This window comes from Vidua macroura, chromosome 3, assembly GCF_024509145.1.
Source record: "Vidua macroura isolate BioBank_ID:100142 chromosome 3, ASM2450914v1, whole genome shotgun sequence".
NCBI lineage: Eukaryota > Metazoa > Chordata > Aves > Passeriformes > Viduidae > Vidua > Vidua macroura.
This window is the reverse complement of record NC_071573.1, coordinates 19,509,760-19,533,522: the sequence shown is the minus strand read 5'-3', so window position 1 is coordinate 19,533,522 and position 23,763 is coordinate 19,509,760. Positions and strand designations below refer to the sequence as shown.

General features: G+C 39.8%; 1 protein-coding gene across 1 annotated transcript in view; it reads right to left on the bottom strand.

Annotated features, from left to right (window-relative positions):
• Positions 1-23,302, bottom strand: part of DAAM2 (dishevelled associated activator of morphogenesis 2) — a 170,757-nt gene extending 147,455 nt beyond the window's left edge. Inside the window, exon 1 of the mRNA XM_053973859.1 lies at positions 23,012-23,302. The gene's annotated coding sequence lies outside the window, so the exon portion shown is untranslated. The remainder of the gene's footprint in view (positions 1-23,011) is intronic.
• Positions 23,303-23,763: the final 461 nt, after the last annotated feature.

Sequence of the window (23,763 nt, the reverse complement as noted above, 5' to 3'; positions counted from 1 at the left end):
CACAGTCAGAAGGAAAAAGATGTACAATGGAGCCAGGGATGGGTTAAAGAAAACACAGAGAAGAACATTGTACTTGGCTGCACAAGTAACTCATGAATATATCTTGAGAAATGTCCTGGATTATCAACTGCAATAAAACTCTCTCAATGAGGAAAACAGGGATGTCCTAGAGAACTACGAGTTCTGGTTTTCTGTGTTCACTTCATGCACTGTTTGAAAATATTACAGAAAAAGACAAGAGAGTGGCAGAGAGAGCGAGCGGCAGAGAGGGAAAAGAGACAGCAGTAAGAGAGAGGGAGGGAGGGAAAAAACGCAGCCACAGAAAGCTCATTTTCCCAGTAGCTAGAGATAGATTTAAGCACTGCCCCTGTAAGAAGAAAGATAGCAAAACATCATTTAGAACATGGATGTGAGTGCAGGGATACAGAAATAAAGAAGAGTTTTATCTGCTTCTTATTCAGTCAAATTTAAGTGGGAGACTGAGAGCCCCACTGTTAGCTTGGGGGCAGCAGTTCCTCCATAAAGAACATATTCGAAGAAAGGAAAATGAAGCAAAGCTGAAATAATGATCGAAGAATTAAGCTAATAATTACACAGGTATATGCTTAAAGTGGGCAACAATTTAAAAGTTATAAATCAAGAGACTTTAGAAACAGCCATAAAGATCTTTTCCTCTCAGTGTTGGCACATAGCATCAGCCTCTCTATCATCTGCCGTGGAGTAGTCCTTTTGTCTACCTTTAAGCTAAACATTTGGCAATATATGTAAGATACAAGTCAGAAACAACCTTCTGCACCATTACAGTAGTAATTACTTCCCCTGAACTAAAGAAGACTTTCCAAGTTTCCACATCATTTCCCCATTTCCTATTGAAACATAGTGGCTTAGAATGTGAATGTTTCACTCCCTCCAAAACCTGGATGTGTTTGAGTAGGAAGAAGTAACTACCCAAATTACTCCCTTATATCTAAAGCAATAGAAGCTCATCATTTTCATGTTGACATCCTAGGAACACTGCATTGAAACATAGGATGAGTGCCTGCGTGCACTTGGATAGAAGACTATTTGGAGGTTTTTTATATTTCCTTTAGCCTCATCTTGATATGGTTGAAAACTACTTCAGTCTTCAACTTTTTACCTGTTGGTGTTAGGCTAGTATTTTTGCTATTTTTTTTTTTTTTTTAGCAAACACCAAGATTTAAAAAGGAGTCCTTCTAAATTTTGAAAAAAGAAATCTAATAGTCCATTGCAAGTGCGTGTTAAAGGGCTGAATTCTACTTTATCTCAGGCATCTTTTAGGATGCCTCAACTATATGCAGAGACAAAACACAGTAAGAGATTTAAGAAAGAAAAAAAAGAGTAAGCAACAAACTTTATCTTCCCATCTTCATCATAAAAATGCAAAGCTACCCATATGGCCCACTGCAAAAGAATGCATTTCCTGGAGGCACTGTGCTGTCTCACTAACAAACACATACAAGATGTACTGTACAGATATAGGCTGGAGGTCACAAAATCCCACTGCTGACCAGCAAAAAAAAAAAAAAACCAAAAAAAAAAAAAAAAAAAAAAAAAAAAAAAAAAAAAACAAAACACCACCTCATATTTCAGTCAGGAGATTCTCACAGAGCCACATTTCACAACACAGCAGCTGAGTAAGGATTTTTAAAAACAGCAAAAATATCAAAGCATGTTTAAGGTCCCAGATACACGATTTCTGCTCAAAATAAAAACTGTCTGCTCCCACTGTTTAAAGGAAGAGAGAGTTGGATGTGGTTGTGGGTTTGTCCAGTGACGTGCATGCACAGCATCACAGTAGGAAGTTTGCAGATCCACGAGGAAGAGCACGAGCACATGTTCATACATGTCCCTTCCCAGACAGAAGGGACTGGTTGCCTATTCACACTCAGGCACACATGTGTTGATCAGGCAGGACGAAGGCAGAAACACAAGTTCACACACATGCAATTCTTACCGCTTCTCTGTATACAAAACAGATTTAGAGCTTGAGTGAAATAGCTTGGCAGCCAGAAAAGAGTGATATTTCTCATGTAGAAAATACCACCCAAGTTGCAGAAGTCATTTTTCTTACTACTCTTCCATTTCACATGCATGTTGGCATTTCATGCCGACATGAAGTCATAGTATATTCCAGGAATGGCTCTAGCCTTTTTTTTTTCCCTTTTTAAATTTTTTTTCTTTATTTCTATTTATTTTTTTTTTAGAAGCAGAAGCAGCCAAGAAGAACTTTACCAAAACTGGCTTAAACCATGAAGACCAAAACCCTGAAAGATTCGTAGATGCTTTAATCGTGGGACAACCATCCCCCAAGAGAAAACTTGGGAATCTCTGTTCCTCTGAACACCAGCAGAGTCAAAACCACAGTGAGGTCAGTGGATGATTGTGGAAGACAGAGGCTTCTGCACGCTCTTAACCAGTTTGCCTGCCACTGTATTAATAACCTGGAATTTCTGACATTTGTAAAGCAATCCAATAATTTCTGATAGAAACTGTGGAGGATTATGTACATTTTGCTGTACATGACAGCATCAGTTGAAGCTTTGAAGGGACACTGTGGGTCTTGGATGGCTTCTCTATGCTTTTAAGCCACTGGTACTACAACTGGAACCCAAACAGTGCTGTTCAGTGATGTGTCTTCCTTTACAGACATTAATTATTTCCTAAAGCATTCTAATGAAACAAAGGATTGGAAATGTGAACAGATACTCTGCCTGCGGATTGCTGCTACCAATCGAAGATTTTCAATGGCCCTAAAACCACAGAATCCAATCTACAGTTTTCCAAAGCTGTGCCACAGGATCCATATCCTGTCCCTCCAACTTCTAACCCACTAACTGAATGACAGGAGCCTCAGGCATTAAAGCAATTTTTAGCAGGCACCACTGGAATTCCAGCCACAGAATTAAAAGCTGGTTTTGCTTTGTAGTGACAAGAAATGATTCCAGCTAAAAAATGCTTTGTAGCAGGAAGACACAGTGACTTGGTCATTTCTGAACTCTGAAGAGGCAAGAAACTCCCAGCAGAAATCAAATGTTACAGAAACCTACCACTGCCAAATATTGATACATCTTAAGCCCAATGACCTGGCAGAGTTGGAAAGAAAGGGTTCTCTGAAGCTACAAAGCCTCATTGTCAAAACAGTTAAAGGATGATAGTTATTCATCAACCTGTTTCCAGTCACACAGCTCTGGTGGATTGGTTATTTTTGGTGAGATTTTGGGCTTAGACTCAAAGCAAAAAGAAACACTATGCATTGCTTAAACCACTGAGAAATAAAATGCACCAAATAATACCTATGCCAATCTTGCAGATCTGCTGTTGGAAACTCCTGATTTACTAGTAGGGTTAAAATGACACCAAAATGTTCAGATCAAAGTGCAAATGTCTGAGGACAGATACTCTTTCCTATATACATTTAACCACATGTACCAAGAGAAAAAGAATACTTTATCAAGGGATTGAGAGCAAGTCCAAAGAGAAGAACAGTTTTATCAGATTTTTCAACTTGCTGCATTGGTCTCAGTCACACAAGCAGCACTTTCATTTGCTTTGTGCTCTAAGCAAAGCTCAGTTAAAGAGCACAAGTCCCTTTTATTCTGAAGCCTGCAGACTGTAAGTAATCTGGACAATTTTTCCAAGCTCAGACACCACAGAAGGCGGCAAATGATTCCTGGGTCGTGCTATTTTTAGTTCCTGTCTCTCTGCCATGCCATCACTTCTATGTCACTTCTACAGAGGATGACAACTTTGGAACCACTTCAGTGGAGAATATATGAAAGCCATATTAAAAAAAAAAAAGTATTAAGTACGTTCTTACTGTGAAGAGTGTGAAGTTGTAGCTTTTTCTTAAGACCTTTGTGTTTAGAGGCATAATATAAAGTTGGTGGTCAAAATTTTCACTGTTACACTTACGCACTCCAAGGATCATGGGCAAACAACACAACAAAACATCCAAAAATTTAAAGTCTTGCAGAAGGGCACCAAATTTCAGGATCAAAGGAATGTTTTCAGACCATCCAGTTCCAGAAGTATCCTTTGCTGTTTAAGGAAAAGAAACATGCACTGCAAAACTGCTCCACTTTCCCTCAGTTCAGTTACATGCTGTTTGTGGTCTTTGCTACAAGGGGAAGCAGAGAGAAGGAAGAGGGAGAAGAAAAGGAAGGAAAACTGTATCCAAGAGTTTGGTAAAGGGGAAAGGAGTTTTTAGGAAAGGAAAAGGAAAAAGCTACACAGGATTATCCTAAAAGTTTAGCAGAATCAGTCATTAAATACAAACAAAAAACTGCTAGTCTTGATATAAGAATTATAAGAACAATATTTTTTACAGTGAGAACAGTCAATCACAGGAATGACCTCCAAAAGGGATATGCTAGAGACTCCATCACTGGAGGTTTTCAAGATGCAACTGGACAGGCAACTAGATAATCTCATGTAGGCTTCCTTTTCCATAAAAGGTTGGGTCAGATAATTTTTCAAGCTCTCTTTCAACCTGGCTATTTCATGAGCCTATGACCTAAACCAAGGATTTGGTTAAACCATGTGAGGTTTAACATTCAACTGAGTGCATAGTATGTTCTACTTCCTGAAGTACCTATGTGGACCAAGATTGCCAAAAAACCCACATGCAGTTGATTTTGTACCATTGTTAAAATTTCAATGTATCACCTACCCAATGATAACAGCAAAGATACTTCTCAGTGACAACAGGATTGGTTGGGCATTTACATCCGTGCACATCTGTGTTCATGTCCATGCTTTTTCAGCTTTATCACTATTGACTTTGGATTCTCTACTTGCAGTACAACCATATTTACATTACTATGATTTTTAACTGTATATCTGGAGCCAAGCAAACAGACTGGGTTTGTCATATTTTGCTTTCCAGTTGCCAGTTTTTAAGTCTAGACCACTGAAGTTTACACAGAACATCCCTTTGCTCTGCCAGCCTCTAGAGACAAACTTCCAACTCTCCTCCATGCATTTGCTGCTCTGTCCATATAGAAGCTGAGACAACTGGAGCCATTAGATGAAGGGGTCAGTGTTGGTGAATGCCAATGAGGCTATTGCAAAGAGGTTATGACACATTTGGCCATAGACATCCCATCTCTGAAACTTCAAGTTACAAAGACATGCACAAATATGGGCACATGGGAACTGAGGTATAGGAAGAACAAGAGACTTTTCATGAAGAGGAAATATAAGGAAATATGAAAACAGATATAAGAGAGTGAGGTATTTTTTAAATCCACTTGGTATATGAAAAACTATGGTTATTCCTTGCTTTAAAAAAAGGTCTGATTGTGTTGCATTAAGTCATGGCCCTCTAATTTTAATTTAGGTTACTTGGGTAAAAGAGCACTGAGGGATCACAGCAGAGCCTTTTGTAAAATCTAAGCCTGATTAGAAGTCAGGTTACTTATAAAGGAGGCAAACACGTTTTCAAGCTCAAGACACCACAGGTTTGCTGCCACTGATCTCTAAGCTCTCCAGACTAAAGTTAGCTTAGATCTGTCTGTATGCATCCTGCATTTCCTGTTCTAAACCATGGTGCCAAAACACTACACTGGTAAGTTGATGTTACTTTCCATAACTTCATTTCAGCATCAGGTAACATGCATACTGATGGTTAGAGACAGAAGAAAAGGAGAATAAAAGGCATTCAGTACCATACCTGTCATGGCATGGAATCAACTGCTGTTGCCTCTGCACAGCAATATAATTTCATAGAGACATGGCATGCATGGCATGTCAACAAAACAACTACTTGTTTGTAAGTACTTCAGAATTAAAACTTATTGGCCAAGAATAAGCTTACTGTTTATGTTTTGATGATGTTCTCTAGAACAAGTACCTGTTTAAAACATCAAGCATTTTGTAAATTCATCCACTCTAATGACATTCTGTGAAGTAGGACAGGAAAGCAGTGACATTTCTCAGCTATTTTATCACAGACTGTCTTAGATTGTCTCAAAAGGTGCCATGTGAAGCATTATTTTCTCCCTGGGGAAGAAAAAACTTCTGGCAAATCTATGCCATTTATACTATTCTTCTGCATGGAAGGTTGAGATAGAAAGCCTGAATGCACAGAGACAAGCATTATCTGGGAAAAATGTCAAATGTAGAAAAAAAGGAAGAAAGGTGATAATGGAAAAGTAACCAGAGCCAAAAAATTCTGGGAGGACAAATATTTCAAGAGGTCTACATCAGAACATTAAACATGGATAAGCAAAACCAGTAGCTGTTCAAGTTCAGTAGAAAGGCAAACCCTGAAAAGAACAGAGAGCTGAAAGCAAAGAATGAGACAGAAGAAAAACCATGAGGCAATGACAGACAGTCATTCAGGCCCAGATAAATATGGAACTCAGGAGATAACAGTCCATGGGAAAAAAACTACAGGAGATGAATATGAATTTTAAGGCTGTAAAATTCAGCCAGGCCCTGTAATCTGGAAAGGCTGTGGTACTGTTCAGAGCCAGAGCTCTCAGAACTTCCCTTCTTGCCTTCTCTCACTACTTGGCAAGGAATCTGATGCCTGTGAAGTTTCAACAGAGCATAGCTCAATACAAAAATATCATAGAGGCAAGACAATATCTGTAACATGACAAGGGAAAAATTTAGTTCAAGATATTTGGAAGCAACAGAGAAGGTGACAATCCTTCAAATGAAACTTAAGTCCATAGAAATAGGAATCTATGAAGATAACAAAGATGTGAAAAGTCTGCCTAGGTCACTTCCACATACTCCATGCACCAATTCCATCAATGTGACAGATGTAAAAAAAAAAAAAAAAAAAAAAAAACAACCACAAAAGTGAAGGAGGAAAAAATAACATTGAGACATCTGGGGTTTATGGAAGCTTTTCTGATTTTTTGGATAAAAACCAAGGAGTATATTTTAAGTACCCTAAATTTTCATTTTGGACATCTCAGACACCTAAGTTCTCACAAAGTTGACAGTTGATACTGAAGAAAAAGGTAGGAGAAAAACATTCCTGTACAGCATAATTTGAAGACTTGAGGTGATTGCACATGAACTGTCCAGAGGCCATGTATCTCTGTGTGTGCATATGTGCATGTGCACATACTGTGGAGGAGTGAAAGTTTTTCATGGAACAATTTGAATCTTCTAACCTAAACAAAGAATCTTACATTCACAAAAAGAATGTGAGAGATGAATTTCATCTCTTTTAATTAGGAAGGGAGCTTTCAAACTAATTCTCCACTTTTATTGCTGTATTATATTTCTTTCATCCTAAAAACTCCCTAATTCAGTGGAGTCAACCAATAGTGGAGGCTAACAACTCTTGCAGGGAAAGAAAAAAGAGACTCAGAGATAACAGATAGTCAATTTTTGGAAAATGCCACATGCATCTGCAACACACAGGGCAAATACAATAAAAAATCAGCCCCAAAAGTATGATTATACAGAAATCAATCTCATGGACTGTGACAAAATAGACTTTCAGAGAAGCCAAAGTAAGAGTGCAGGCATTAACGCTGATGAGGTCTGGATCCCACCCAGAATAGACAGATGATTCAAAGTTGGGCAGCGAGTCAGTCTTCAGAATCACATACTGCTATTCCACACCACACCAACAAACCCAAAAGATATACTTAATGAACCAGAAATCCAAGTAACCCATCCTCTGACCTACCAGTGAACTATATTCCCTCCTACCTTATCCCAAAGCCAAATATAGAATCAGCAAGGCAGGAGTCCCAAGGCCCTCTGCTATTCTCTTGAAGAATAACTAAAGAGTGCAGTACTGCATAGTTTCTTCTGCAAGTTCCATTGGAAAGGTAGACTGGAGTACCATCAGTTACTCATCATTATCTCTGTTTGCATAAGAGAGAACATGTTCATCATTATCTCTGTCTGCATAAGAGAGAACATGTTCCTAATTAAATTATAATGATGTTTGAAGCTAAAAATGAGAGAAGAAAGAAGACCTGCTTTTGGGTTGTTCAAAGGAATTGGGATAAGAAAGTTGGTTTGTTTTTTTTTTTTTTTTTAGGTTGGGTCAATAGATGCCACTTAGAGATATTTACTTATTTAAAAAAAAAAAAAAAGGTAAAGTCATCAATTTTCACTTCTCTGGTTATAAAGCTGGAACTAGACTGTGTTCAGACAAGTTGGGCAGGGCATAGCTACTGTTGATAAAGAAAAGACCCAGTAAACAGTGCCCAGAAAGTGTCACTGAAGCCTGCCTCAGGAAAGCTGAGCTTCATTTAAAACCACTTGAAAAGGAAACTCTACAAATTAAGACTTGGTAATGAGTAAAAGAAGATCAGAGGCAGAACTACATGCTGATTGTGAGAAAACTCAATTAAGGAAATTGTACCCATCTGCAGTCTTGAAATGACACGTTCATTTTCCAGAAAACCAATATTCCTACTTCACAAGAAGAATCAGAATAGTGACCAGGTTAAAGCCATTTTCATAAACTAACAGTTCTGTCTACATATATTCCTCATCTCAGTCTTCTACATGAAGCACATATAGCAAGATGAAGGTTCCTTGTATAAATATTTTCAAGCATAAACAAGGTCTGAATGTTAGACTCTATTGGGTTTGTGTGGCAAGGTTTTGGTAGCACTGGCAGGGGTGTGTCAGTACAGTGGCAACTTCTCAAAGGAGGTACCAGAAGCTTCCTCTGGGTCTGATAGAGCCAATGCCAGCTGGCTCCAAGTCAGACCCAGTGCTGACCAAGGCCAAACCCATCAGCCATGTTGGTCATGGCTCTTGCATAATATATTGGAGAAGAGAATAAAAACTGTGAAACAGCAACTTCAGCTGGAATGAGGATATGCTCAAGAAACAACAATGAAGACACTAAAGGCAGTAGGGGTAGAAGTGCTTCAGGTGTAGGATCAAAGATTCCCCTGTAGTGGTGCAGACCATGGTGAGGCAGCTGTGTCCCTCTGTAGCCCATGGGGGAGCAGAAATCCACCTGCTACCTTTGGAGGTTCATGGTGAAGTAAATATCTGCCTGCAGCCTGTGGAAGACCCCATGCCAGAGCAGGTGGTTGCCCAGAGAAGACTGTGACCCCATAGGAAGCCCATGCTGAAAGACAATCTTGGCAGGACCTGTAGGCCTATGGAGAGAGAAGCACACACTGGAGCAGTTTGCTGGGAGGACCTATGGCCCCATACAGGACCCATGCTGGAGCAGTTCAGGTCCAGCAAAGTACAGCAGCCCACACTGGAGAGGTTCATGGAGAATTGTCTCCCTTGTGTGAGACTCCACATGGGAGCAGGGGATCAGTGTGAGGAGTCCTTCCCCTAAGGAGGAAGGAACAGCAGAGACAATGTATGATGAATATCACCCTGTGCTGCTTGAAGGCAGAAAGCAGAGAAACTTGGAGTAAAGTTCAAGAAGAGAGGGATGGGAGGAAGATATTTTTAAGGTTTGGTTTTATTTCTCATTATCCTACTCTGATTTGATTTGTAATTAAGCTAATTTCTCTAAGTTGAGTCTGCTTTGCCCATGGTGGTAATTGGTGAGTTAGCTGTCCCTGACTTTATCTCAATCCACAAGCCTTTCGTTATATTTTCTTTCCCATGGCCAGCTGAGGAGAGTGACAGAGCAGATGTGATGGGCACTTGGCCTGCAGCCAGGGTCACCCCAGCTTATACTCACATAATTGATCAAGGAGATAATTTTGAAACAGCTAAACTTATGTCTTGCATTACAAATAGTCTGAACAAAGCTCTAAAACATATCAGTAGAGCCAGATTTGGGCCAGCTTTGTTTGACAGCCAACTCTGCTTAGCCACCATAAAAAGATCGGGTCTATTTCCCGTGTAACTGTGAAATTCAGTTGTGTTTCAGAAGCATAATCTTTATATAGCACACATTAAATATAGTCCTGCATAAGATCTACCACAAGATTTTTCCTACTTCCACACCTGATAACAGGTGTGGCCATTTTGACTCCGTACTTGGCATTGGCTGCTGTCCATAAGTCAAGGGCAACCCAGCCTTTTACAAACATTAAACACCTTTGGTGTTGTCACCAGGAAGCACATCAGAACTGACCATGGAGTCAGCTGTGCACAAAGCTCCCATGAATATATCTCAAACACACAATGGGGAAAGATAACAAAAAGGGCATGAACAAAAACATTTAGCAGAAGGTCCTTACTCAGAATGAAAAATTTTCCCATTAAACGCCAGGACTAAAATCTCCTGGACATGAAATCTCAGGTTGCTAATACCAGAGAGCCAAAAAATCCCCAAACTAGTCTAAAAACAGTGCGACTAAAAATATTATTGTAACTGAAAGCCTCTTTAGTAATGAAACCTTCATAATACTCTCTTTTGACAATTTAAATAGCTTTTCAACTTAAAGCTCCATATCTTGATTTGATAAATGGAGGTGCTGTTTTTTTAAAACAATCAGGTTGTTGTTCAGGCTACATCCAGGTTATATATGAAGTGCTAGATGGTAAAAAATAAATAAACAAACAAACACAACAGAATGCTTTCATTATATGAGGACCTCTTTAATTAAAAACACATTTCTTTTCTGCTAAGATCATGCTACCTATTCTTCCTCATATCAAAGCAAAGCTATTGCATTACTTTTCCAAAGAGACTCTCCTTTCAGCACCATTAATGCTGTTGTATGCTTACACACTGCTCACATACTGAAAGCTAAACCTTTCACACATCTTTTCCTAAAATCATATCATATCCTGAGTAGGAAAGGACCCACCAGGATCACCAAGTCCAACTCCTGCCCTTGCACAGGACACCCCAAGAGTCACACCATGTGCCTGAGAGTTTTGTCCAAATGCTTCTGGAACTCCATCAGGTTTGGTGCTGCAGCCACTTCCCTGGGGAGCTGTTCCAGTGCCCAACCACCCTCTGGGTCAAGAGCCTTGTCCTGATATCCAACCTAAACCTCCCCTGGCACAACTTCAGGCCATTCCCTCAGGTCCTGTCACTGGTCACCACAGAGAAGGTCTCAGTGCCCAGTCCATTTCTTCCTCAAAATGATACACTGGAAATGGATTGTTTTGGTCATTTGCCTTGGCCCTATGACTGAATGGCAATCGCAAGATTTAGACAAACAACTGAGTTGCATTTGCAAGCAAAGCTTACACTACCATGCACAGTACTCTCAATGCATCACAAATGTATACATTTACTAAGAAATTAAAGAAAACACAGCAGGAACATTCATCATCAGGCCCTCAGAGTTTGAATCTGTTAAATGTATTCAGTATCACATTTACCAGGAGGGTGTTGACAGGTGGAAGGTAATAGTTAAGTATTTTGTCATTCCTATAAACTGAATGCAGCCATTTGTTTCCTTCTATGGACATTATATGGCCTTTTAAAAGCATATTTATTTCTGGCTCTGCCTGTCCTGTATGAACCTTCTCCCCGGGATTATAGACTGAGAAAGTACAACTAATCCTGACCAAAGAGCTCTAAAAAGAATTACCAGCAGAACTCAGACTCATGATTCGCTTCCTCCATTTCTGTGCAACAAGTGAGGAGCCAAAAAGAGAGAACAGTGAGGGACTGTTTATTAATATTTGATTAGAGTCCTCCAGAAGCCACATTTTGGTGTATAGCTGAACTTCATCCTCCTAAGTCCTTGCAAGTACTGACCAAGCATCAACAGCATAATCAGTCTTTTCTTCTTTAGTGTCCTGAGAACTCCTTCAGCATCTATTGCCTGCACATAGGGCTCAGAACCCTCACTGTGCCTCCTGAACTGAGCCACAGGAGCTGCACAAAACTTGCCTTACCTCTATGGGAGAAGGAGTGCCTGGATAACACAGGGATCATAGCCTGTTATCTGGGAGGTATCCTCTCCTAGTTCTGTCACATATTTCCAATGAGAGAATAGAGGTGTATGTATAGTACAATTAATGTCACATCTCCATCTTGGGAGACTATCACAAAATGCAATCAAAGCATAAGGATATATGAGCTAAAAAACTGAAATATTTTCAACCAGACTAATTTCTTACAGACAGGGCCAATCAGCCAATCATTACCATCCCTATTTATAAACTAACAAAGAATCAGTTAGTGACTACAAGCCTTTTTGTACAACAAAAGGGTATGCTGTGTTCTGAAAAGGCACACGGCATCTCCAGCTAGCTCTACTCATCCTATGCTGGCACTGATTAGAGACATTCTTCACCTGTAAACTTAGCTTCTTCCTGCTGAAGCTCATTAGGATGGATGAAAAAAAGAAAGACACTGGTTCTGCTTCTTTAAATACAATCAAAGTCAAATTTAAATGTATCTAATTATGGTCATCAAAGCATAAGCACCTCATGTGATGAATTATTAAGACTGTTTAAATAAATCTGTTAGAGAAGAGGAACAGTAATTATTTTGAAGTAGTGATCAGGAAACAAGTCCAAAATATTCTTTTGCACCAGTCCCAGGAACTTCATCCCAGGAGCGTCACAGCACGTGTCACAGCTGAGACAGCCACAATACACAGAGTATCACTATACAATTTCAGAAAGCTTTAACAATCACCCATACAGAGTAACACAACTTCAAGTACCTGCCCATACAGAGTAACTTCACATAACTTCAGAAGGCTGCAAGTATCCGCCCTTGTTCTTTAGCCCAGCCTTTTATACCCCTCATTGTTCATGCATTGCACCTGTGTGCCCTCTGTTCCCTTTGGTGGTTGCTCAGTGCACCTGGGCACTCCATGGCTCATTGCTGTCAGTGCTGCTCACCTGCTTCTCACAGCTGTACCCATTGGGGATGAGGCTCAGCCGCACAATTAGCACAAATTGTCTACCTACACAGGAGGATTCCAGAATTATCTTAGTGGGTAAAATCCCAGCAGTGGGGGCAATACAAGGAGTACAGGATACAGCAAGCTATGTGTGCATACCTCTTAGCTACAGAAGCAGCAGAGACAATAAAAGAAGGTATATTTGAAAACTTGCTCTTGGAAAAATTAATGAAAAAACACCAATGAAAAAATTTCTTTGGTAATCAAAAAAAAAACCTCAACATACACAGAAAAATACAGACAACAATTTCAAAAGCACTCTGAACCACTACAGTCTCCTTAAGATGATAGATCTGAACAGAAGTCCCACTACTCTCACACTACCTGCTCTGCCTACCTACTATCTACCGTGTGCTGTGATACTGGAGCCAGACCTTTTGTTTTGGCTTTCTCTCATCTGAGTCTTTTGTCCTGCTGCACCAAAATTTCCCAGTAAACTTCAGACATCTGAAACATTCAGACTGGTACTTCCCTGCAAAAAGTCTTGGTTTTGATACAATCTGCTAAATTAAAAGCTGTCTTGTAAGCCCATTCATTCTAAATCATATTGCTTTAAGATCAGTAGCATCGTGGTAAGGATTGTATAGAGCAGGATGCTGAATGGACTGTACTGTTTTTTCTACTGAGTTTAAGGGCGTTTGAAGAATCTTGTAAATGATGCCATCAAGTACTGCCCAGAGAGGGAAGCTGCATGGGAATATACTGAGGTCACAGCAAACCTTACTCAGCTTTCCCCTCCATGCCTGCCCTCAAGTGCAGCTTAGCGTGGGATTCTGACAGCAGGAGGTTCCCACTGCAGGCCTTTGGCTTCATCTCTCCATCAGCCTCTGGCCTCTCAGTTCTTCTCAGGGACTCTCCATGCACTCTGAAGAACAAAGAATCCAGGCATTTGTTCTTGCCTCATTCCTTCTGAGGAAACAGCTGTAAAGTTGCCCTCCAAAACTCATTTGTGAGCTGCATCCCCTCCAGAAGTTTTATCAGCTGCTCATTTCAAGCAGGTTTTTATAGAACAAGGGGAGAGCTGGACTGGATGAAAAGAACTGGATCAATGTCTTTGCCTATCCCAGGCACTAGATCCTCAAACCCAAATCATTCCTCACAAAGTCCCCAGTTAAAGCTTTTTACAGATGCAGAAACATGCAAGCCACTTTCTCCCTCTTCCCATCTCACCATCCTGGACTCAGAGGTGAGTTACACATACTGTCTGTCTTGGAAAACGCAAACAGCCACCTTTTCCTGCTTCTGTCTGAGAACTGACTGGAGAGGCTAAAAAGCTCTCAAATCCAAAGGATTTAGCAAACCAAGACACAATGACACTGATGATGAAGAACATAATGAAAAGTTGCACAATTTTCATGCCCAACCAAATGGGCATGAACGGGTTATGAACAAATTTAGTTTGGAAATTAGAAGCAGATTTATAAACATCAGAGGAGTGAGGCTCTTGAATGGCTTCCCAATAGGAAACAACAGGAGCAAAAGCCATTTGAGACAGAGACTGATAAATTAACTAAGAAAATCCTGCAACATAATTTCCTGCAATTACAGAAATGGTGTACTCCGTGACTCAGGAGGTCTCTTTCAGCCTTGCACACCTCATCCTCTGCTGAGCCAAGACAGGATAGGTAAATAAATAAAAAGTAGAGACAAGGTACATTAAAAGTGGAATATTGGCAGGGCAGCTAGAATAAGGGTGAGTCTGCTTTCTTCATTAAGCAAATTTATGGAAGTTTTGAATGACATTTATTCACCTGTATGTACTTATGTATTTTCAGGCAAAAATTTGGGTCATAAGGGAAACAGGAATAAAGTTCCATGATATCTATGATCACCTCCAAGGAGCAGGATGGAGGTGAACCCTCCTACCTACCATGCAATCAGTTGACTAAATTGTTAGAAGTTATCTTCACTGACCTGCATCAAGGGGTTACAAGCTGTCAAAGGAACTGTAAAAAAAGGTAAGTAAGTGAGAAAATTAACAAAGAAAATCATGCAGGAAGAATTCAAGTGAAACTGAGAAGTCTCATAGCTGAGAAATGTGTGTAGAAAGGGCTTTAGAAATGATCACCTATCTTTTTCAGACTTGACCAAAGTTTTGCTGGAAAGAAGTCCCTGAAAGCATTAAAAAGAGCCAGCAGGGAGAATTCACATTCTATTTCTGTATTGAAAAGCCCAGGATAATACCACCCTATTCTACACACAGGAAAACACTAAACACATGAAGCTGAAAAAGCATGAGAAATATAGCACTGTAACATAAGAAATCATCTGTGAACTCTCTGTAGCACATCAAACATGAAGCATTCATTCATTCCCACAAATGGAGTCAGTGTTGATCTATAAGCTGCAGCACAATATTACACATTTCGGTTTCATGATAAGCTGCAGCTCTGTACTACACATTTCAGTTCCATGCATTTAAGCCAGACACAAATTCCCAGGGGATTGAAAGAACCCACTACAGTGAGTTGTGGTTCTATTTCAGATCATATCACAGCATAACAAATCACAGTTTCAGACACTGTGATACGGGCCTCAATAAAGCCAGTAGCATGATAACTTCATGTGTATTCCTTCCACGCAAAGGAAGGAAACTCTGTAAAACTACAAAATAATGATCACTCTCATACCTGCATGTATCCATTATTCATCAACATATATACTCTTAAATACACATCATTTATTACATACTGTTGTACAGCAGTACCTATCTAACCCTGTCCACACACATCAACACTGTTTATTTGAAAAAAAAAAAAGAAAAGAAAAAGCAGAGAACAGAAATGTTTCATGCAGAAGTTATTTTGGTGGTTCTGGTTTGTTCTGCTGGTTTTTCATTCATGTCCCATACAAAGTGGTCCTCAGAAGCAGAGTCCCTTTATGTCTTTGGTAACACACCAGCTCCCTGTGACTGCCATCCCATAAGAAATTCTGAGGGCTGAGAAGGTTCCCCTGTTGGTCTAGATATTTGATGTCAAAGAGGTTTGTAAATTAAGTATGGAAGGAAAAAAAGGAAGGAAAAATAAAAACCATAACTTAAAGACTGAACTTTAAGTTATGGTTTTTTATTAAAATACCTTACAGCACCCTGTGCAGATTAGCAAATTCTTCTGAAATATGAAAAGATTTCTGTTAATCACTGAGTAAAGATGAGAGACAAGACTTCCAAGAGAGTGCAAATATTTCTGAGGTACGGGATGTCATATTTTCCTAAAGAATTTTGCACATTACATGCCTGACTATTCATGTCATTTTGTTCTCAAGCTGAGAAACTGAAAATTCTCTCCAAGCTATTTTGATTGACTGGGCCTTGGGACATGAAGTCAAAGTAGCAAGCATGAGCATAAGTCTCCAAACTTCCACAGCCCCTTTCTTGTTGTCCCTATTGTGCTCAAAGTTGAAGCACTGTAGTAGTTTAATTCCCTCCACCTAATTAAGTTGCATTGAAAAGGGAAATGAAAGCAGGAAAAAACAGCTTGTCTAGAGTATGTTTTCATTTTTCCATTTTAATTTCACCTACAAGTCAGCCACCTTAAACATGACATTGGATGATTGGCAAAAGCATAACATTATTGCTTAAAACCTAACATCACTAGAAGTCCTTGTTTGTTCTTGGGTATTTTCTTAAGTAGAAAAAAAAAAGGAAAAAAGAAAAGGTTTTTCAATATAAATAAATCCCTGAAGGGCTTCCAACCAAAATGCTTATAGTATTAGACGATGAAAGAACTGTTAGGGAAGTGAACAAGAAACAGGAAGTTGGAACTACCTGGCCAAATTTCACTCTATAACCTGAGTAGTGTGCAATTAAAAAATAACCAGCACAAAGAGTGAAAAACAGCTTCCAGTACAAATATATACTTTTATGATCAAGTTCTCCATAGACAGAAATTTAATTTTTTCCTAGAGAATATGATTAAAAGACAGTCATTGTTTAAATCTCAGGGAAAAGGGGAAGCAGGCATACATACAAACATAAAAATATAAAGTTTGCATAATATTTAAAAACAGTATCTCTTTTTTCAAAAATACAATATCCTGCCAAAAGGTTTAGTCTACGCTACAGTTATTACACATCATTGCAGGTATTACAACAAACCCTGTGCCACTGTCACATACAGTCCCTCTGTCCCACTCTGAAAGAAACCATCTGTAGTTCAGAGGCTTTGATTTCTAGATGAGCTTAATGCAAAAGCCCTCATGAAACTTTCCAAAGGGCCTCTGAATCAGGAAAAGAACGCAGAGCCTAAAAACACAAGGCTTGTGTAACACAAGTGGAGTACTGAAAAACCACAATCAATTGGGAGATTGAATGATTCACAGGGCTGGTAATGGAATACAGTATGTCCTTCTACCAGGTCACTATACTGAATCTATTTGGATGATGACCAAAAACCATTCCCATTTGATTACTGCTCATGTGAAATGAATTGATCAGGGCTGTCCCGATAAGCAAGCAAGTTTGTCACTTGAAACAAAAAGACCCACGAGGACTTCTGTTGGCAAAACCTAATGAGATTCAAGAACAATGCTGGCCAAAAAACAAAAAACAAAACAAAACAAAACAAAAAAAAAACCACAAAAAAAAAAAAGAAGTTGAACAGAAAGATGCTAAATATCAGGTTTGATCCATTGACTGACCCAAAACACGCAACTAGAGAGCAGCACTGGGGAAGGTGACTCAGCCATGGTTCAAGGCACCACTTATTCTGTGACTGAACAAAGAGACTCCAGTCTTCCAAATCTGTCAGTTTAACAGATTTCACCCAAAAGAAATTAATTTTACCTTCTTAAAAGGAAAGCAAAAAAAAAAAAAAAATCTAACTCACCAGTGAAGCTGTCCAAGATTTTTTGAAGATAATAATCCTTCAGCTTACTGGGATCTGCATTTAATAGACAGAGAGAGTGCCAAGAGGTAGTTCAGCCCCAGCTGTCGGTGCACCTTTCTATTCCAGCAAACCCAGCTTCCTGCCTTTTAGCACACACAAATTTGGCACATTTAATCAAGTAAGTGTTCATTTTAATAAGGCATCAAATTGCCAGAAAAAATATTTTGCTTGCCTACCAAAAGATAAAAATTGAGCCTTTAGCATGTTTTCTTAAAAAAAAAAAAAAAAAAAAAAAAAGACAACAAAAATGTTGCCATCTTAAGGCAAACACTAAAGCTTTTACTTTATTTTGGGTCTGTTTCAGCTGCTGTAAGATGTACTAAAACAAACAAACTCCTCCATCCACCTCTGTATCCCTGCATCAAGTCCTGAACCTAAAAGTATATGATCATTTCCAGCGTGCTGTCAAAGGCACATGAGAGTAAAGCACTGGTGTGAGCATGCACATACATGCACACAAACAAACACAGTATTTATAAACCCACTGCTGTAAGGGATTTGGCGTTTATTTTTTTAATTAACTGCAAATGATAACACAAGAGCTTTTCATCTGGCATGAGCTTGGATTTCATCAGCTGCTGGAAAAGATTCTCTTGGAGAAATAAAATTACAGTGTTTCTTAATGTACTTTCCATGGATTTCAAAATAAACAGAAGTATATGGTCATGCCAGTTAATAAAGAGATGTAGGTAAAGTTACAGGTACTTGATACACACCCAGAAAGAGGCTGCAGAGCTAGACACGCACAACACATCATATTGGCTAAATGACAAAACACCCATGTGAGAAAAAAAGTGAAGTCCAAATGAAAAGAACTGAGAAGGGCAGTTACAAAGAGTGCCATTAGCCTTCCTGCTGGCCCTGGATATTACATTATACACAACATGGCATAACAGAGATTTCATTGTTTGATGCTCCTTCTGCCCATACACCTTTCTCTTTATGTTACATTTCTCAAATGGAACAATGTGTGACAGCAGGAAACTAAAAGTGATGCAGATGACTTCAGAACTGCTTTTAATCTCTGCTCCATTTCAAAAGTCAGAAGCTGCACTGTGAATCAGTTCCATGCCACACCCCACCCCATTCCCTCTCCAAAGGGACAATTTGACAAGATCCTGAGTATAAAATTTATTATTTCTATTATTTTATTATTTCTATTATTTTTATTTGAACAGTCCTGAGTATAAAATTTATTATTTCTAATGAAGGCACTGAGAAGTGCAGCCCTTACTAAATAACATCACTGACAGCTGTCACATTGTTTTTTTCTTCTCATATGGAACATTTACAATCCATGGCCTCTTGAATTCATAAAAAAGGAGGAGCAGTACCTTATTTGGTCCCTAGAAAGCTAAAAAATTCCTACCTCTTTTAATCATTTCATGCTACAAAACACATCAACTTGATACATACTTTTGTCAAATGCTCAGAAGATTATTTCACAGGTTTCAGGGTGTAGCAAAAAGAACAAAAGGCATTTCACCACTGCTTGATTTACTGGCTGGCAAGATCAACGCAGTATTTAAATGTGATAATTTAATGATACATTAGGTCACTACCATGTTTTTGAAAGCATAATTAAAGTGGTAGAGTGCCTAAAAATTTTTAAAGACGTCTTGTTCATTATTTTTTTACATTTAAGAAATAATACTCTCAACAACAGATTGATATTAAAGAGAGAATGAAGTTTTCAAGGATTCTGATTAATCTGGTGAAGAAGAAAAGAACTTTGGAATTACATATAATAAAAGGAAAATCTCAGTCATCAATTGTCTCATTCACAAAATGACAGATCTACATATGTGAAGATGAAAATAAATTAATTCTTTGGAGGATGCTTATCCACACAAGTATTGGCAGATCTGACGTAGTCTCCCTGGGATATTCAGGACTAGCTACATAGAGGTATCTACTTCACTGAAAATATTCTTTGGGGAACACATTCCTGCATTAATTCCTTTCCATATCCACCTTCAGAGCTATTAAATTTTATTTACTTTCCTTCGTATTCTGTGCAAGTTAACATGTTTTGATCTTGCACAGGACAACATCTTCAACATCTTGAGAGGTCTCCACTTATACTGATAAACTTGTCCCACGTGTAATGGAAAATGTGGCATTCCAAACACTAAAGCCGAGACAGATAAATCAGACATAAAACCACACCTATCACTGTTCAATATAAAAAAACTACAAAATCTCTTATTTAAGAAAAGAGGAAGTTACTGTGTTACCAGCACAGTCAGCCTTTGACATGAAACTGGGGTTTTCAATTGGAATCCTGGTTCTGTTATATAAAGCAGAAAGAGGCTTTACCTGCAACAAAGAACAAGGCCAGATTCACCACAGCTGTGTGAGCACCAACAAGCCTTCATAACCTGTGGTAACATCCAGCAATTCATAACGCTGGAAACATTCTGAGAGAAAGGATTTTACAGTTGGCTTCATCAAGTAAACTATTATAAAATGCTCAAAGATTAATTAACCTGAAGCTCTGTGAAACAATGACATGAAAATTTTATTAGAAATCAAGCTGACAGTAATTTGTTGAGTAATCATGAGTCTTGCTCTGGCTAAACTCACTTAGCAGAGTTACTGTCAGTGTAAGCAAGTAGTAGACAAGTGCTCCAATGGCAGTCACAGAATTTATAGCACTGCCCGCATGCTATGGCAGGTAAAAAGATTAATGGTCTCTAATGAGAAAAGCTATTCAAGGAAGCTCCGCTTCTTTAATTTAGCATAAATACAGGTGGAGGATCCCTTTACATTTTAAATATCACATGCAAATGTCATATTAAGCTAATGTTTTGGGAACTCTGCAGGAGTTAACTGTATGACCTCAGCATCAGCCACAGACCAGACTTACAGTGTTGACTCCCAGGTACAAAACACTTGGGAGCAAAATAAAACAAATATTAAAGTGAATTTCCAAACAACACAGTAAAAATCAGATCTGGCACGTCATACTATCTTCTCCATTTGTGAAGAAAAGATTTTAATTTGAAATATAGGCAATTAGGAGAATTAAACTGAAACAGCTACAGCTGCCACATTAAACACAATGCAGACAAATAGTGGGGAGATGCAACTTTTAAGAGTTTAATTGGGACATCAGCGATGGTGGAGGAGACAATTTGAATGCATAAATTAGTCTCCTACAAAGGCAAGCATCTGCTAGGTTCAAATGTGTCTCAGAGTGTCAACAGCGCTATCATTCTTAATGAACTTGCAATCTTCTTGAAGGGAAGTGAAAAAGATTCCTCCATAAGTTACTGAGGCAGTAGTTGGACAGACACCTGACTAATGCCTGCAAATTCAGAGGGGAACTGAAGAGGGAAATCTTTCCTCCGATCCAGTAAATCATTTTTACAGGCCATTCATACCTGGATGTCTAATGAAGCATAAGGAGTATAAAGAAATGGCTGCTTTTTTCTTGGAGAACTACTAACATCACACAGATACACCACCGCACAATAAGTGTTTTACTATCTCTTGCAGGTAAGAACGTTGTCTTCTCTTCACATACTCCACTGATTCAGCAGAGGTAGTAGAACTCTAAACTTTTCAATGAGACAATAATTGGTAGTCATAATGACTGCATTCCATATGGTCATTCAGTTCTTTTAATCTGCTTTGCCCAGCATGTCTCACATTAAGGACTCAAAACCTGCAAATCTCTCCACTCCACTGCAAGTGATTTGTAAGTAACAGGAATACAGTCAGACAGAAGAGTCTTGTTCAAGGCACAACCAAAGCTCTGTGTCACAATAGAAACATCGAGTTCTAACAGATGCTGGATCAGAGGGGAAATTGACAGCTCTGGTCCTTCTCTACTCACAAGAGAGCTGCATTAGTTAAAACAATATCTTCATTCCTTTTAAAGCCTTTGATTTAAGCAAACCCAAATTCCTGCTCCACATAGAAGAATATTTCACACCCCAGGTGATACATAATCAAGTATATGCATACAAAGGTGTGAACAGATTATTGCTGCATTTTCTAGCTCTTTGTTTATATGGGTGAAATATGGCACAATTGTCAGCCTCTTTTAGTGGTATTGGGATTTTTATGAGGACAGCTGTACACCTGGACATGACCCTTCCCCTTTCCCCAAACTACTTGACAATATGCCATTCAGTCATTAGGGTTTACAGTCTTAGTCCCTTGTAGATCTCTAACCTCTACTGTACATCTGTACTGGATACCAAGGAAATGTTCCTATGTTAGATGTCCAATTCCAGCCTGAAACTTGATCAACACCGAGTGACAGTTCTTCCTCATCTTGCACACCACTACTGAAGTAACATTTCTGTCAAGAGATTCCACACTTTCCCTTCCCTTCTTGATCCAGTATGACTCCACAACACACTCCAGAAAAAGATAACAAGGTCATAACCAGGCTCTAATACATTTCTTTGTAATTCAGATAATCTCGTACAAAACAATCAAAAAAAAAAAAAAAAAACCAAAAAAAAAAAAAAAAAAAAAAAAAAAAAAAAAAAAAACTGCCCCCAAAACTTAAGGGAATGAAAATTAAAAACATTGGCTGTTCCAACTGGATGCTACGTACCTACGTACTATAGCTTTGCGCTCGTGTGAACAATTGCTGGTTTAATGGTTTAAAACATCTCGCCTCCACTCGATTTTCCCCTCGGATTTTTACCGGCTCCCCGTTTCAGGGAGGCTGATGGCGGGTGCAGCAACAGCGCCCTCAGTCCGCCACGCGGGAAATGGCATCTCCTGCCTCTGCCCTCCCAGGGCTGACGATGTAGTCACTTAAATTTAAACAAATATATACCACATTTGCCCGGCAATACTTTGGCATCCAGATTTACACTGACAGCACGGTTTTTAAAAGTTCCTTCTCACTGCTGTACAAATCCCAGTGCGCTTAAGACTTCAAAACGAGTCTTACTCTGGAAAAGTAAATGACAAGCCATTTCAAGCTTCTTTAAAGTTGGGGTTTGTTTTGCTGGCTTGTTTGTTTGTTTATTTTTTGTAATCTTTAATCATATCCTAAGGAAAAGCCAATTACAACTCTTACTAGTTTTCTGTTCCCCCACATACAAAAGCACTTGCCGGTTTCTCCTTCCTCACTCCTGCAGCAAAACTTCTATGTGGAAAGAGGATTTCAAAAATAGGAGCACAAACACTGACAAATCGTTAAAGTTTTTTTACACTTTTATTTTGCCTCCATGTTTTTCCAGCTGTTCTGCTTAAAAGTAAAAGAAAAAAAAAAAAACTTGCAAAGAACATTACAAATTAAGAAACTGGAAAGCTGCAATCCAAGGAAGAGGATGTGACTCTAGTTTGACTTACCAATTTTATCCAGATGTTTATTTTCCTACTTGCTTTTTACAGCGGCTGAGCTCAGTGCTCAGGAACGTCCATCCCGTGTCAGGGAGCCAGGCAGAGCGCTGATCCCCACGCTGGATGCTGCTGAGCGAGCGGAGCTGGGGTGCCTGCTGCTGCTGCTGCTACGTGCGCTCTCTCGGAGCCGGACGGGGAACTGCTTCCCATTCCCCAGCGCCGCTCCAGCGCTGCGGGCTGCGGGAGGCAGGGCCGGCCCCTGCTACTGTGCCGCGCTTTCTTAAAGGGCCCCGCGCCGGCCTGGCGGGAGCGCTCCGCTCCGGGAGCCACCGGCGCTGCTCGGGCGGCGCTGCGGGCGGGAGCGCCGGGGGGAGCGAGGGGGGCTCACCGCCGCGGTGACCGTCGCCGTGGGCGAGAGACGCTTTCCTACGTGCCTCGGGAACAGGAACGCTCTTCACGCAGTTATCCGCTCGAGGCTTTCAGGTGTGGCGGGGTTTAATCTTGGTTTACGTCGCGCTCTCCGCAAGGCCGGTGGGGCAGGAGGCGGCGGGGTCCGCGCGGGTCCCTGGGCAGCGGGCGCAGGATCCCGACTGCGGCAGGGACCACCGCGGGGAGCAGCGCGCCCTCGCCAGCCTCCTGCTCTGTGACTTACACTGCGGCACACTGTCCCCAAACCATGGTCTGCAGCGGGGGTGAGGGACTTCCCCTGGCACTCAGCTCAGTCTGACCTTAAGAGATTTTATTCCCTGTAATAATGGAGA